This window comes from Aethalodelphis obliquidens, unplaced genomic scaffold (genome assembly GCF_003676395.1).
Source record: "Aethalodelphis obliquidens isolate GAN/ISIS:26980383/991018 unplaced genomic scaffold, ASM367639v1 scaffold5, whole genome shotgun sequence".
NCBI classification, from domain to species: Eukaryota; Metazoa; Chordata; class Mammalia; order Artiodactyla; family Delphinidae; genus Aethalodelphis; species Aethalodelphis obliquidens.
Window position 1 is genome coordinate 49,658,746 of NW_020837949.1, and position 16,930 is coordinate 49,675,675.

Consider the following 16,930-nt stretch of genomic DNA (forward strand, 5'->3'; position numbering starts at 1 on the left):
TCTGCTTCATGGTTGGATTTTTCTGGGAGAGTTTTAATTAACTGAAATATCTTTTGCAGTTTTGTTTTCTTTTTACAGTGGTATTGCATACAGTTCGTTGGATTTTTTCCTATTCCCAGGCATTCGGTGGACAAGTTTTCTGTCCACAAAAAAACATTCTGCACCATTTTCTGCAGTAAAGTTCGGTATCCTTAATGGATAATATTGGTGGTGCTGGTGGTGGGGTAGACTGGAAGCGGCTGAGATGTTGTATTTCTTTTTGTTTCTACAGGTTTCTTATTTTTTACTTTCTTACATCTTTCCTGTCCTCCATTGCTACATCTCCAAGGCACACGGCTCCTTATGTATTTTTGTAATTCTCCCTCAGAAAGAATGATTCTTCAAGGCTGCCACCTCTGTCCTCCTCACTTTCAAATCCCTTCCAGTAGCAGCTTCCCTGAACCACTGTTTAATATTTTGATGGTTAGTGTTGGACTTGCTCTTTATGGGAATTTCTCTTTTGTCTTCAGACCTGAAATCTTCTCCGAACATTACTTTTTGCTTCTGGGTCTGTAGGTCAGCTCTGGCTTGACTTAGCTTGAGTTCCACATTTCTTTTCATTCCAAGATCTAGGTGGAAGGAACAGTCCTTATTTGGGACACATTCTTCTCATGGCAGAGGGCAGGAACAAAGAGGCTGACCCAACTTATTCAAGCACATTAAAAGCTTCTGCTTAGATACGGTGTACATAATATTTGCTCATATTCCACTGGCAGAGGCAAGTCACATGGCCGAGGCTCCCAGGGGGGACAGGAAGTAGATTCTGCCCACTGGCAAGCACAGCAAAGGCGAGGAGTAGATCACGCTCTTACAGAGAAGGGGATGTTTAAATGCTCAAGTGCATATGGTCAATCTTCAAGTAGGAGATTTTTTTTTTAGCAGAATTTCCCAAATTAATTGACCACAGAACCCTTTGCTTGAGGTACATCTCAAATTTCCCAGAGGACACTTTGGGAAATGCTGCTCTGATTCATCTTGAGGTGTTAGAACTGACCTTAGAAAAAACATTCCTTTGAAAGTCTGAGTGAATGGAGTATATCCAGTTCTGAAACTCAGTTTCAATGAGTGGGAACCAGACATTAAAACCTTCCCATGTCAACAAGTCCAATGCCTCTTTATTAGCTAACACATCTTCAGCCCTGAAGAGCTGTAAAAAACAGATTTGGAAAATAATCCTTAAGTTCTCATGGCTTCTGATCCTTATGGATCATCAGTAAACTCTTTAGAAACCACCCCCTTCCCCAACCGTCATTTTCTTTCCTTAAACAATCTCTTGCTAAGGAATTCTCATTTGTATTTCTTCAAATAATAAAATCAAGCATCTCTACCTGGTTGTTTTATGTCTCTTTCTGTATGAGTTTTGTTTTTCTCAGATTCCAGCATTAGTCAGAACTGAACTGTTGAACCCACTAATCGTAGCAGCTAGTTTGGTATCTGATATATGAATAATAAATTGCTTTTAATGATGAAAAATTGCTTACTGAGCATGTGATATGTTCATGGCTGGCTATCGTCATTCTGTGGGCTTTGGCTATGTGGAAAGCAGAGAAACAAAACTTAAATTAGGGACACATTCTTTCTTTGCAGCATAAGGTGTCCCATAACCTTGAAGTTATGAGATGCAGGCCATTGGGCTAAAAGATAGGACGGAAATGAGGGTGCCCTCATTTGACTACCCCGCTTGGGGTTAACTTGGGACAATTTGTTATTCCTTAGTCTTCTCACCTTCAAGATAAGAGATACTACATGGGGTCTTGAAGAAATTCTGCTAATGAAGACTGAGAAGATGAGAAAAGTGTTGCAGAGGGATGCAAATGTGCACTACGGTATTGTTTAAGTTGCGTTCATTTTCTTTTTATCCAAATACATGATCTTTCAAGCCTTTGTTTTCTAATGTTTTTATTGTGATAAAAGATATATAACAAAATTGTTCATTTTAATAATTTCTAAGTGTAGAATTCAGTGACATTAAGTACCTGCATATTGTGGTGCTGCCATCACCGCCATCCACTTCCAGAACTCTTTCATCATCCCAAACAGAAACTCCACCCATTAAACAAAAACTCCACGTTCCCCCCTACCCTCAGCCTCCGGTAACCTCTGTTCAACCTTCTGTCTCTGTGAGTTTGCCTACCCTAGGTGTTTTACATGAATGAAATCATATGATATTTGTCCTATAGCGTCTGCTTATTCCTCTTGGCATACCCTTTTCAAGTTTCATCCATGTTGTTGTATGCATCAGAATTTCACTTATTTTTACAGTTAAATAACATTCCCTTGTATGTATCTACCACATTTTGTTTATCATTCATCTGTTGATGGGTACTTGGGTTGTGTCCACCTTTTGGCTATTGGGAATAATGCTGCTATGAACATTGATGTGTGTTTTCTGGAAAATTCCAGTCCAACTCTGCAGTCTTGCAGTCCTGACACCTGGCTGGGTGGAGGTACAGTGTCTGGCAAGTAAAAAAGGCCAACTGGCAGCATGCAAATGGTTAAAATTCTGGCTTGAAATTTTATACACTTGGTTGCTCTCCCCCCTCCCCCTTTTTTTTCCTCAGGGCGGACCTTTCCCTGGAATCAAGTTTAGCTCTTAGAACCACCCCAGGGTGGCTGATGGACAGAGCAATGAAGCTGACTGAATCTTGCTCCTTTTCATATTAATGGGGCCATTTGCTGCTGTGGAATTGAATGTATTACAACTGAGTGACAGTTGTTTAATATTCTAATTACATAAACTTTCTATGTTATGGTTTTGCCATTTGACATATTAGATTTCATAAAGTGATTGAATTTGTATGTTGGAACCATGTTTATTAATAGAGACTGACACAGTTCTAGTAAGAATTTATGTTAAACTGACTGAGTGATGTGGGAAATCCATGGTGATAGTTTGAGAGAGGCTGGAGCACAAACTGACCAGAGTCTTTTCTGCTTAAGTTTCACAAGAAAATTTCTTGGAGATGAAATACATGTTTTCACTCGTTTGGACACGTTCTGCAATGATTGGATGTGAGATGAGGGAAGACTGGCTCAAAATAGGAACTCGCTGAGGTCAAAAGTCAAAGGAATTGCTCTGTAAAGAGGTTGCCCAAGGCAGGGGCGGGGCCACAGAAAAAACACTTGAGCCTGATTTTATTATCTTTTTCCTTCGCAGTGCTTTCCTGACTGTGGGTATAATTGTGCACTAGTTAGCAGAAGCTTCAGGCCTGTATTTTCTCCGGAAAATAGCTAAGGTCTACTCATTCCAAGCTAGATAACTGGGTTTGCAGCCATCTCTCAAGGCAGCTATGGCCTAAAAACGTGGCAGCATGATTTTTGCCCCTGCACTCAGCTTAGATCTGAATCAGACTGGACCTCAGCAAGGAGGCTTCAACAATTTATAATTTAGTGAGGTTAGACTTGCCCTGGTCTCAAAAGGTGGTTTAAATTGGGTTTAAACTGATTTTGCAAAGCTCCACTGCCATCTCCAAATAAATCAGAAAACTATAGGCCTTTTCATCTTCTGCGATATTATGGTTTCAAACCAGCAGAGAGAGTTTGTAGGCTGGCAAGGTTAAAAATTATAAAGCAAACAGGTGGGTTCTACCCCTAATCAGATTACAGCTTTAAAAAACTGATATATTCATTTTTTAACTTATGAAGATAATATAATTATCTTACAGAAAATATATAAAAGAAAAAAAAATCACTCATAAGCCAACATCCTGAAGCAGCTACTCATGTACTTTGGTAAAATTCTTTATCGTCTTTTCCCTCAGTGTAACTATTTATCTATTTTTCTTCACATATTTGTCATCATAAGTTAAGGACAAATTTGATTCTTATGCTTTTCAGTTCATGTTCCACCAAAACATGTCTCGTGTTTCCCTATTTTCTTCATAGCTGTCATTTTAAGTGTCCTGCTTGAGGGAGACCATGTAATGCAGAGCGTTCACTTGGTTTCCGATTTTATAGTCAACCAGACCGTGGGCATCTGCAGGTTTGTCATGTGAGATTTCAGCTTAAGCAATGCCAAAGGCCCAGGGCATGTGATAATTAGAAATTTCAGTGAAGAACTGGGCGGCGTTCGAATCATAATGTTGGAGTCCAGGAGCTAGCCAGCCAGTCTATGAACTGATTGCCCAAGATCAGGATATTAACATAGCTTGTCTGTTCTTTATTCGTCCCATTTGAGTTTTATGGAGGAAATTATTGTATTAGCTTTTGCTGCATAACAAATGACCCAAAACTTAGACGTTTAAAACAATAAACATTTATTGTTTAGCTCATGGTTCTGTGGTGAGCTGAGATGGCCAGGAGAATTCTGGTGTGGGATGACGTAGCTGGGGCCGGATGGCCTTGGAAGGGCTCAAGCACATAACTGGGCTTGGCAGGCTGTTGGCCGGTGTGCCTCAGTTTTCCAGCATAGGACCTTTCCAGCAGGCTAGATTGGGTTCATGGCGGTCTCATGGTTTCAAGTGCAGAAAGAGAAAGCAAAATTCACGTGCAAGTATTTCTGTCATTTTTCATTGTGCTTCCATCATATTTGCCAATGTTCCATAGGCCAAAGCAAGCTATATGGCCAAGCCCAGATCAAAGGATGGATAAACAGATCTTACCTCTTGAAGGTTGGAGAAGCAATATCACATTGCCAAGGGGCATGCATACTGGAATGGAAACAATTATTCTTTGCAAATAAACCAACACAATTTCATATATAGATGTATGGTTAAATGTGGGAATCTGCAAATATCTCTGGGAGATTCTCCCAGAAATCCAAGGGCCATACAACTTGTGACTCATGGTGGGTGAGGGAATAGCTTGTAGTCATGGGCAAGTATTGTAAATAATACTTTAATGAGCTTCTTTGTGTATATGTTTTAAAAAATATTTTGAGTTATTTGGTTAAGATAGATTCCCAGAAGAGGAATTAACTGGGGCAATGAGAATGAACATTTTTATGTCTCTTATACTTGTTTCAAACTTGCTTTCCAAAAAGTTGTGGTGAATCGTGTGCTGTCAGCAGTGTAGTTTTGGTTATGGACGAGATTACCTGTTTTATTGCACTTCACGTAGCACTGAATGTTGTCATTAACAAAATGTGCTAGTGAAAAGTTAAAAAATGGTTCCTAATTTCTAAGGGAGTTTATTAGTCTTCTAGGGCTGCCGTACTAAAATACCACAATGTAGGTGGCTTAAACAACAGAAATTTATTTTCTCCCAGTTCTAGCAGCTAGAAGTCCAAGATCAAGGTGTTGGCAGGTTTGGTTTCTCCTGAGGCCTCTCTCCCTCAACCGTCTTCTCACTGTGTCCTCACATGACCTTTTCTCTGTGTGAGTGCGTCTTTGGTGTCTTTGGTGTCTCTCTGTTTTTTTTTTATATAAGGGCACTAGTTATATTGAATTGGGGTCCCACTTCTAAGGCCTCATTTAACCTTAATTACCTCTTTAAAGGCTGTGTGTCCAAATACAGTCACATTGGAGGCAAGGGCTTCAAAATAACATTTTGAGGGAATACAGTTCAATTCGTGACAGAGTAGATCTAGGTTTGGTGGGACCTGAAGCTTATATAGTTTTGTGGCATTCTTTTAAAAAGTATGAAATTATGAATATAAAATTGCCAGGTCCTCTCCCTAGATCTTGGAAAGGCCTTGAGGCTCAGGCTTCCCTGACTGCGCCGTTAGTCTGCCTCTGGTCATTGTCGTTCTGCACTGTAGTTAATAGTGGGAATAAATGTCATTTATTTGTATTTGACAGGTACTCAGCTAAGGATACTGGTTTTGAGTAAAGAGAGGCAGGCGAGGAGTGTTATCATTTAACACAGGTTTGAAGCTTTGGGTTTCAACAGACATGTTAGGTTTTTAGGAGAGGCCTTACTTGCTCCAGCGGAGCAGCAAGCCACTTATCTGGTGATTTCGGTGACCAGGAATATGTCTTATTACCTAAAGTATTACTTCTGTCATCTGAGCACTGATGTCTGAAACATGATTAGCAGGAACAGGTCTTCATTCTTAGGTAGATATGGGTTTCCGAATCTATTTTCCCCTGGGAGAGGAAACATACCAACTGAGTCTATATTAAGTTATACATGCCTGATGCTAGATTTTCTAGGAGTAGGTTATCGTATGGGGAAGCAAGATGGCACTGGGTTCTTCGACATGTGGGTTTGAAGCAAAGGTACCAAAAAATAAAGTTTGGGGTGCTAATGACAAGTTTTACACTTAAAAATTTTGAATGGGCAACTGCTGGCTACAGAGGGCATGGTGGTTGTGTCCCAGTGGAAAGCTTGTTCACATGGAGAATCTGGTGTTATAGAAATGTGTTTCTGCTGCTATTCTTGCTTCCCTCCCTGTCAGATACAGGGGCCTGAACACAGCCTGGGACTCACGGGAAGGGGTGGGGTTCTGATGTGACAAACATTGCCTTAGACCAATGAGAATGTAGAAACAGATGAACAAGGCAGAGATCCTTGGGCGGTGATGATTAATGAAACATGGGTCTTGAGAAGTTGCGAGGTGTTTGGAAAGTTGGTTTGCCAGGGGGCTGGCTGAAAGGCAAAAGTAACATGGGCGTGGGAGTAAAGAAGAGAAATTAAGAAGAAAACCCCTCATAAAATGACATATTTAAAGATACATTAATTACAAACCAAAAAGGTAAATCTAACTTTCTTTCCCTCTTGCTGAATAATACAGATACTTGACATAGCTATGGAGATCATTATTCAAAATCACCATGAACCTTCGGGCTCCTGGAAGACAGCCAGGGAGATTCCCAGAGCTTAAAGGGTCTTGTCTTAACCACCAACCCGAGTTACCACTGACACCGATACCAAACATGTAGAAAAATATTAGCGTTTCCTATTCAAACAAATAGGATATAGTCTGGGGACATAGGGTTATCTAATTTTTCTTTGAAAAGATAACATTTAAGAAAGCACAGATTTTAAACAGGAAAATCGCTCTGTACAACGTGACCAGCGATGCAAAGTGGGGCAGCCCTCTGAGAACAAGCAGGGCATTGTCTCAACAACGGAATGAAGAACACTCCCTTATTTTCTAAGTTTGTTCTGAATAAAATTCACGGTTAGAATCTACAGATACATTTTCTTTGTCCTCTTCTTGCCTCCCTTCTTAATTTCTTTAACCTCCTATTTTTAACGGGGCTATCTAAGTGGATGTTGAAACAGTCTGAATGTTCAGAAAGAGTACATTTCCTATGTAAACAAACACAATTCAGCTTAGAGAGAAAGGAAGGCAGTCTTGTCAACCCGAAAGGACCCAGCACATGGTAATTTTTGTAACTGAAGTATTCCAGGGATTCCAGAGTGCAGGAACAACCCATAAAACGGGAACTGGACCACACAAAAACACCCCCATGGCTCCAGGCGGGCCTGTTTGAAAATAAGCAGGCCGTTAGGAGTAGGAAGCAGGGGGCTTGCATCAAATGATCTTTATAAATGCCCTTCTAAAATTAAAATCCTCTCTAAGCTTCTTCCAGGTAAATATGTTGTCTGGGGGGGCTGGAGGCTGTGAAACCCAAGTGCTGCGGAGAGGAAGACAGACTGCCGGGGTCAGGACTGGAATGACATGACCTTGAGACTTTCTGTTTTCTTTCTCAAGGTCTTTTATATGCATCATTAGATTATAGACTCAGGTCTGGGATTCCAAAGGAATTCGTATCCACTGAGAATATACTATACCCTAGGCACAGAACTAGATGGTTTAATACACATTCTTTCGTTTGGATTCTTCAAAGATAACATCTAATCATCCCCCAAGAAGTCACAGCTGAAAAGATAGGGTGGTGAGAGAGTTCCTCAATCTATTCTAGACCTGGTTGTCTTTGGAAGTTCTCTGCCACAGTCAAAGATGCCTTCTTGCCTACCTATCGGTGAAATCCTTGACTGTCCAAATTCTCCAAATAATCATCATTGGAGCAATCAGATAATTTTTAAAAACAGCAGGAGAGATGTTAATGTTTTAAAATATAGTCTGTGGTTCTCCCAGCTTCTGTTCTAACTCCAGGTGAAGGGCGACGGGTGCCAGCGTCCAGACGAGAATTTTGGCGCCTCCAAGGATTGGCAGAACATAGGGGGAAAAAGTGAGACCCCGTTATCTTGCCATCGGGGTGCCCATTTAGCCTCTCAGATATGGAAGCCAAGGTTTCCTTCAGTAGAAGTGGGAGCTTTTGACTGGCTGCGAGAGAGCCTGAGTTTGTTTAATTTGGAGTAAGGTTTTACGAGTTAATCTCTAGTGAGGGAAAGCAGCAGTAAACACAGAACATACTGGTCATTATTCTAAGTATTTCTACATTCTTTCTCATGCATGAAAGGAGAAAAAAATTTCAAAAAATTTGAAAAAAATGGGGAGGCACGATGCTCAAATGTGTGTGTGTGTGTGTGTGAGATTTTGTTTTGACGGAACCATCTGGTGTACAGAATGCCCCAGGAGTGTGAAGGCAAACATTTACCAGGAGATTCACATGGTTTCTGCTGTGTATACACATATTTGTAGAAGACTCTTATGTTTCTAGAAACTGGAGATAAACAAAGATTTCTCTATGCATATATTAATGCAGCCCAGGCCTTTGCAGACAAAACTGTTATTTATTTTAGCGGGCTTTATAAACTCAGGTGGGTTAAAATGCCAGAGAAACGCATGCAATCTGGAAATGATCAGAGCTGTGTCTGAGGAAAACTACCTTTCTCCTCAACTTTAATAATACAGGTGAAAAATTCAGGGATATTGTGATACGATTGTGTGCTGAAAAGTGGATTAAATCTCGATTAAATCACAACATAAATAATACCTTAACTAAGAATGTTAAGAGTGAACTTGAAATGGTCTTAAAAACAAAAGAGGTAATTTACCTGATTTATTAGGGGAGAGAAAAAGTAGCTTGGTGTGTGTTCTGTAGATTTTATGTTTAATGGGACAGACTTTTAGGGAAACTTCTGGTATTTGGGGAAGTTAACCAAGAGCTCCTAGCATGCTGGCTAGATTTTTAAGAGATAGAAGAAAGGGAAAAACAACCCACCCATCTATCCATCCATCCATCCATCCATCCATCCAACCAATCAACAAATCAACCAAACAAATAACTATCAACCAACCGACAAACACACGCTGAAGGCGCAGGCCTGGGAACAGAACACGGCTCTTGTTGCCGAAGGGGGTCCTGGCTATCAGAGGACCACTCAAGAAGGGAGCACTTCAGCTTCAAAAAGGAAAAAGGAGATTTATTAGGAGGCTGGAGGCGAATGTTCCTGGTAACTGGGGCTCCTGCTGTTCTCATTCCCCGGCTTTCATATTGTTGAAAACCCTTCTGTAAGGTCCAAATATGGTTTGGGTTCTTTTCACATTAGTTGCATCTTGAACATTTTGAACTACCACCTCTCCGGAAAGTTCAGGATGTAAGGCGCTTCCTTTGAAGATCTCTCAATTCTTCATAAAGAATAGGCCGCGTTCAGCTTTGTTATGGGGTGGGGCGTGGGGTAGGGGTGCTGGAGGGTGTGCTTCTGGCTGGTCGTGTGTCAGTGGGCAAAGGATGTCATTTCTTGGGCCCTGTTAACTCATCAGTGAAATGGGGGAGCTGGTCTGTAAGGGCCCTTTCCAGCTCTAAAACCCTGTGGGTCTCAGTGGACCAGAAAACCCAGCTCTCAGCAAACTCACCTTACAGTGGCAGAGTGCAATAGTTTGCCAAAGGTCTCGCAGCAACTGATTGTCCGTTCTAAAAAGAACTTGAGAGCATCCCTCTCTTCTGAGGGGGCTGTGGGCTTTGGGAAGGCAATGACCATGCCTGTCCTGCTCACCATTGTATGTCCAGTGTGCCTGGTGCATAGCGGACAGTCACAAGATATTTACTGCATCAATAAATGAAAGGATGGATAGAAACATCCTATTTTCTATTGCATCCTAGGAGCAACTTGGTTTTGAGAGTATGGCTTGCTGAGTTCTGTGGCAGGGAACCCCATGCCATCAGCGAGCACGAATTTCATGCAGAGGAGGGCAGACACCCAAGCACTCTGGACAGAGTGATTGTTAGGCAGAATAGAGCATTTCCATCCGTCATTAATGCTGATGGCAAAATCTGGATTGCCGTTTCACAGACCCACTCGTCAAGTGTGATAGTTTGGGAGGCCATCCAGGGAAAAGGGGTGATGGCTTTGACTCTGGACATTGATGAGCAAAGCCCGAGCTGTCTAGAGTTGTGCAACAGAGTCACCTAGACTGATCAGACGCATGAGGAAAGGAGGTCACTTGAGGACTCTTCATAAAATACGTCACAAGTTTTTGAATTAGCACGTGACCTGGTGCACACAGACCAAGTGAAAATTACAGCTTTAGGAAATGATACTTACCTTTACTCTGTACAGTGTCCTCTGATATTTTCTGTTATATTCCATTTTCTTTTTGTTTTATTATTTAAAAATGCTCAATACAATGCACTAAGTGGATTTTATGATTAAACCACAGTCGGAAAACAATACTCAAGGTTTTGTTTCAAGGTGGACTGATTGTGACATATGTGGATTAGGCATTTCGTCTTTTTTGTTTTGATTAAAAATAGCTTTATTGAGTACACTTGAAACTAACACAACATTGTAAATGAACGATACTTCAATTAAAAAATAGCTTTATTGAGATATAGTTTGTATACCATACAATTCACTCATTTAAAGTGTACAATTCAATGGCTTTTAGCATATTCACAGATATGGGCAATCATCCTTACAGTCAATTTTAGAACATTTTCCTCACCTCGAGAAGAAACCCCTCATTCTTTGGCTATCACCCACTGTGCCTCTACTCTGCTGGCTCTCTAGCCCCAGGCAACCAATAATCTACTTTCTGTCTCTGTAGATTTGCCAATTTTGGACATTTCACATAAATGGAATCATAGAATATGAGGCCCTTTGTGACTGGCTTCTTTAACTTAGCGTAATGTTTGCAAGATTCATCCATGTGGTAGCTTATATCAATGCTTCATTCCTTTTTATGACTGAATAATATTCCACTGCATGGGGTATACTTTTTTTTTTTTAATCCATTCCTGGAATGCATTGCATCTTCATTTATAACATAGAACTGGTTCTGATGGAAATGTGGGCCACAGAGCCCCCGTTCCTTCCTTCAGCTGGCAGACAGCCACTGGCGGACCGCCATCGTGGGAAACACGATGACTGCAGGAGCAGGGAATGTATCGATCCATTTGTCAGGGCCCATGAAAATCCTGCTCTGTCCTTAGACAAGTTCACAGCGCACAGAGCCGCCTGGCAGGAAGGAGACCTTCACCTGCCTGCCGTAACTTCAGGGGAAACCACTTCCGCAGAAGGAAATTACTCCCAACCGAATTTTATCACCTCTAGTTCTTTCAGCTTGCTCTTTTAAGTTTCCTTAGGCTCACCCAAATCACAAAGACAAACTACTAAGCTGCAATTTGAGCCTCTTTTAAGGTCAATGTTATTATTATTTTTTAACGTCTCCTTTCATGCTTTTAAATGAAAACATAAGTGATACACACACATCACCGGATAGAAGCCGGAGGGTACACTCTTGCCCTCCAAGGACCTTGCAGCACTTAATAGAGGGTTTGACTTAGTGTCCACTGAAAAGCCACCTTTGGCTTGACCTGATTTCTGGAATCTTCTGGGTTATTGAAGCTGTGCCGTTTTTCATTTTCTTGGCCTCGTCTGTGACATTCACCATGACATGGTTGTGTCTGCCTTGCCATGTCTGAAATGTTCCCGGCATTGCCCTTGCGTGTTTGCTGAGCTAACTGTCTGTGTGACGGAATCAGAGAAGAGAAGCAATGCCCCAGAGCCAGGGCAGACAGGAGGCAGTGCTCCTCAGAGGGAACCCCTGGGCTTCCCACACTATGACAGGTCACTGGGGCAGAATGATGTGCAGGCTCAGGTGATCTCTCTCAGCCTCACCCTGAAGTGTCAGAGGATGTTTCCAGACTTGGGCCGCATGTGTGCGCATGGACAGACCTCGGAGAGTAGGTAGGGCTGGCTTTCTCAAGCAGCAGGTCCTGAGAATAAGTCACGTGGGTGGTTCCTATGAAGCTGGAATCTAGGAGGGCTTTCATCATCGGGAGGATTTGTGTTGGGAATACACTACTTATTGAATTAATTCCATAGATACTTCTTGAGGGCTCGCTCTGCCCCAGGCACCATTCTAGGCATTGAGATTATATTGCAGGACAAACTAGATAATATTTCTATACTTATAGAGTTTTCTTTTTTTGAGGGGGAATCAGTATATGAAATATCTATGTATGACATGATAACACATAGGCTTTTGAAGCAAAAAAAAAGCAAGTAAGGGATGTAGAATGAGGTGCTACTACAGAGGTCAGGGAACAATTTTTCAGGGAGGGGATGGTGAAGTAAGGGAGCAAGCCGATGAGTCTCTGGGGATGTGTATTCCAGGCTGAGGAGTCAGCATATGCAAAGGCCCTGAGGAAGCTGCTGGCTTGGCGTGCTAGAGGAGCAGCAAATGGGACAGCGTAGGTGGCGCGAGGTGACTAACAGAAAGCGGTAGGGAGTGGAGTCACAGGGCATCCAGGGACCCCATCATATAGGGCCTCATAGGGGGTATAAGTCTTGAGGTGAGGGCCAGCCTGTGCCTCAGTTTCCTTATTTTTGCAATTATGTTATTATAGGATATAAAGAATATGAAATATCTGGCATGTAGGGGGCCTTTAGAAAATGCTAGTTATCTTTCTTCTCTCCTTAGAGAGGGTAACAGAAACATTTTTGATGCCCACATTGTTTACACGGTTTTCTTAGTTCACCAGGATTGTCACACTTTAATTTTGTCTTGGTTTGGGCATTTAGAAAGTCTAGTGTATCTCTACTTTTGAATATCACTAGATCTCCTGGGTGTTGACTTTGATTGTGGTGGAGAAAGGGAGTGGAAGACTTATGCCATGAGAATGTTCTCCTTGGATAGCCAACAGGGACTGCATTTATAGTTGGTCGTTGTATTTGGTGTCCAGAGATGGGACCTGGGTGCCAGACAATCGCTTAAGCTCCCTTCTGTGATTCCAAGACACTATAGTGAATGATCACCTTACTCCTCACCACCCTTTTTTTTCCTCCTGACAATGTAAGACAAAGCTCTTCAAACAATAAATGATAGTATGAGTATAAGCAGAGTATATAGTGCCTAGAAATGTATCTGGAAGACAGTGAGAACACTGGTCTGCACCAAGACAACCCGTTACAACATAGAAACTTATTTCCTTCATCAAGGGTCCTGAATCACCCTGATTGCACTGAATACCAGGCATAATTTGCCCCCAGGGGACTTAGTGCCAACTTCCAAGGAGTGACATTTAGGTCAATGGGCTCCAAACTGGTACTGGGAGCGGAAGGCAATGTTGGAAATCCAGAAATCATAAAAATGAAAACCAGATCAATAAAATAGTATTTAGTAAGAGTTTATTGTGCACAAAAGAACAGTTCGAGACCTGGGAATCTTCAAATCCAAAACTGGTAGGAAGCTCAGAGGCGCAACATCAGAGGATGGCTTATAAAGTGAAAACGAGGACACTGTTTAACCTTGACAATGATTGGTTATTACAATGGGGTTTCCAGATGGCAGGGGGTGAAAAGTGATTATCTTATACCATTTGAGGAAGGTGACTTAAATTGCTTTTATGATTGTCAGAGGCATTTACAAGAAATAACAAGTTTCTCTTATGTTCACGAAATAAGCTAGGTTTAGTTTTCCTTATGTGGCTTAAATGGTTTTGCCGCTTGGGAGATTTTCAAGCCTGGTCTCCATTTTAGTTTAACTGTAGGAACCCCTGGGCGTGTGCAAGATGACACACTGTGGGTCCTGGGAGAAGATGGTGGAAATTCTAATTTTATTTTTAAGATCTCATTCTTTGATGGCTCCTCAGATCCCTCCACTCCACCCCCCACCCACCTCCCAAGTTCTATCAGGTACCAACTTATTAGTTAAGAGAGAGACTTTGGAACTAGATGAGCAGGGTTTGAATTCTGGCTCTGCCACTTCCTAGCTGTATTCCTTTGGGTAAATTCCTTACCCTCTCTGTGCCTAGTTTCCTCATTGGCAAAGTGGAAGAATATTACCCACTTGGTAGGGTTGTTGTGGGGATGAAAAGTATTCGTGTCTGTAAAGTGCTTGGAAGGGAGCCTGGCACACGGTTACATACTTGTTGGTCACTAATTTCCTATTATTACAACAGGGTCATAATTGGTAAGTCAATAAATATGAAAATATTCGATGTGTGTGTGTGCCCTACATTTTTTCACTGATGGGCTGGACGATTAAAAAATCTTGGAGATCACTCCTTGAGGTGATGAGAATCGTTTTTCATCTAACAACTATGACACTAACGTTTGTAAGGGCACAGTTTGCTGATGGCTACGCTTTTATATAAATGGATCAGGTTTTCATAACACTAGAGAAAAAGCACTAGAGATAGAAAGGAACAAAGCCTCCCGGGGCGCCCAGTGCCTTTCCCATTATAGACATATTTTCTGAGGCTTGTTTACAAAGGGCAGAGCTGTGTCGAGAACATAGGGACGTTCTAGTCTTAAAATTCCTGGAAAAACAGATTATTCTGGAATCATTGCACTTTCCACATTCTAGTAACAGATCCAGAGAGAGATTAATTTTGAAAACCAAGAAAACCTTGGAGACCCTTCAGCTAAGGAATTTTCTTTTTGAAGTATTAGGGGAAGAGAAAAGAAGTAAAGTGAGATTCATTTTAATGCAAGATATATTTGCAGATAGTTTCCTTTTCCTGTGTCTTGGATTCTCAGTTCTTCAGGTTCAAACAGCCCTAGTTAATCCATTTGCCAGGCCGGTGACAGACCCAGCGTGGACTTAGCTTTCCACTTTTGAGCTGAGAGGGAGAGTTCTCTTGGGAGCTAGATGTCCCTCGTGCCCCTTTTTCTCCCTCCTGCTTCTCCCCTTCTCTCCCTGGACTGGAACAGCCTCTCCTCCTCCACCAGTCAATCCCCTGGGAGTCATTTGCACGTGTGGGGTGGAGGCGCTGAGAGCTCTCTCCAAACAGCCTTCTCTGGACCAATGGATAAAGTTCTGCCTCGAAGGGAATCCCACAGCCTGGGTTTTATAGGACTCAGCCTTGGTTCTGGGTCATGGATCAGTAACTGCATCTAGTCATAATAAAAATGTAGTGTCTGTGCCCTGACTCTGTCTGCCAAGGGCTACCCAGCCACAGCCGTCCAGAGTGGACCAGACCGTCAGCCTGGCTGTGCAGTAGGGAGATGCATGTAAATTCTCAAAAACTGAATCAAACCAAAATGAAACCCCAAACAACACCAGTTTCTAACAACAATATTTAAATACCTTTTATTATGGGAAATTTAAAACATAATACAAAACAGAAAGAAAAGTATAATAAACTTCCTTTGTACCCATCACCCGCATTCAAAAATTACCAACTCACGGTCAATTGTGTTTCATTTATAGCTCCCTGATTTCCCTTATTCCCTGGAATATTTTGAGGCAAATCTCAGACATCATATTATTCTACCCATACATATTATTTAAAAAGACCATTTAGGATATTGAACCACATGGTGAATGGTAAGAGGCAGAGAAAATAAAACGCAACCTAACTAAAAGCATCCAGTGTGACTGTGAGCTCGTGAGGGGCCTCTGTAAAAAAACTGGGTGAAGACACTGCCGAACTATATTCACGCTCCCAACTCTGAGGCAGCTACTAGGGACACATCTGGTCATGAGCCTTCAATTCGTTCACAGTATCAATCAATTAAGAAGTAAATTTTCTGTTTTCTGTCTTCTATTGCACTTCAGTAAAATTATAAGCATGACAAAGAATATATGAACAGAGGAATAAGCTAGACTCTGGGAAACTGGTTGTAGTTTGAGAGGGGATTCTGATGTTGCTATCAGCTTGGGAGAATGTTACTGACTCTTGGAATTGTAGAATCAGTAATTCAGATATGTCAACCAGGGGTTTTAAAATTTCTGGTGAAAAATGGCAAGATTGGTGTCGAAAAAATAATAATGCCCAATTTGCCTTCTAAAAACCTGGAGAAGTCCTCAGTGGCCTTTCAGTTGCTTTCAGTTGTCATCCTGCTTATGAGGGTCATAGGTATCCATTCCCCTCCCTCCCTAAGCAGGCCAGTTGCATGGAACAAACCTCTTGTATCATTTTGGAAAAGTTGCCAATTCCTGTCAGAGATACAACCTATAAGAAATGCTAAGTGAATAACTTTTTTTTTGGTTTTGTTTTTGTTAAGAACCTAAAATTCCAGAATGTTTTATCCTGCATTTCTACATTTATTTCCTTCCTGAAGATACAAAATAATTTCTTTTATTTTATACGTCTTGCTCGACGAATTTATTTTTCTCTGTTACCATTATCCTAATACATTGGGTTCAACACCTTTTTGCCTTTCTTTTTTTTTTTTCGAATAATTTCCATTTGGTAAACAGTACCACAGGAAATGATAGAGTTTTAACATTAAAGCAATTTTTCTTCCACCCAAGTAAACCATCAAGGACAATGGAAAGGAGAAGAAGTGTGCTTTTCAAGGGCCATTTTTTTCTCTCCATTGTATCAGCTCATTGCAAATGGCATGTGTACAATTCACTTTTGACTGAATCATAATAAATATGAGACAATCTGGTATAAACCACTTTTTATAATGCAATGCTCACCAATAAATTCCACTTATAACCTTAAACCAAATTGGTGCAGATGCAAAAATTATGTAAAGCTGGTGGTACCTGCTCCTGACCTTGTGCAGGCCCTCCCAGATTTGACTCAATAAACTTTTTCTTCCCTAATGATCTGGCAGTTTTTCCTATCAAGAGAATACAATGGGGGTGCTGTGAAGTGGGGGCAGTGAAGTTGTGATTCAGAGACCACCAGGACCC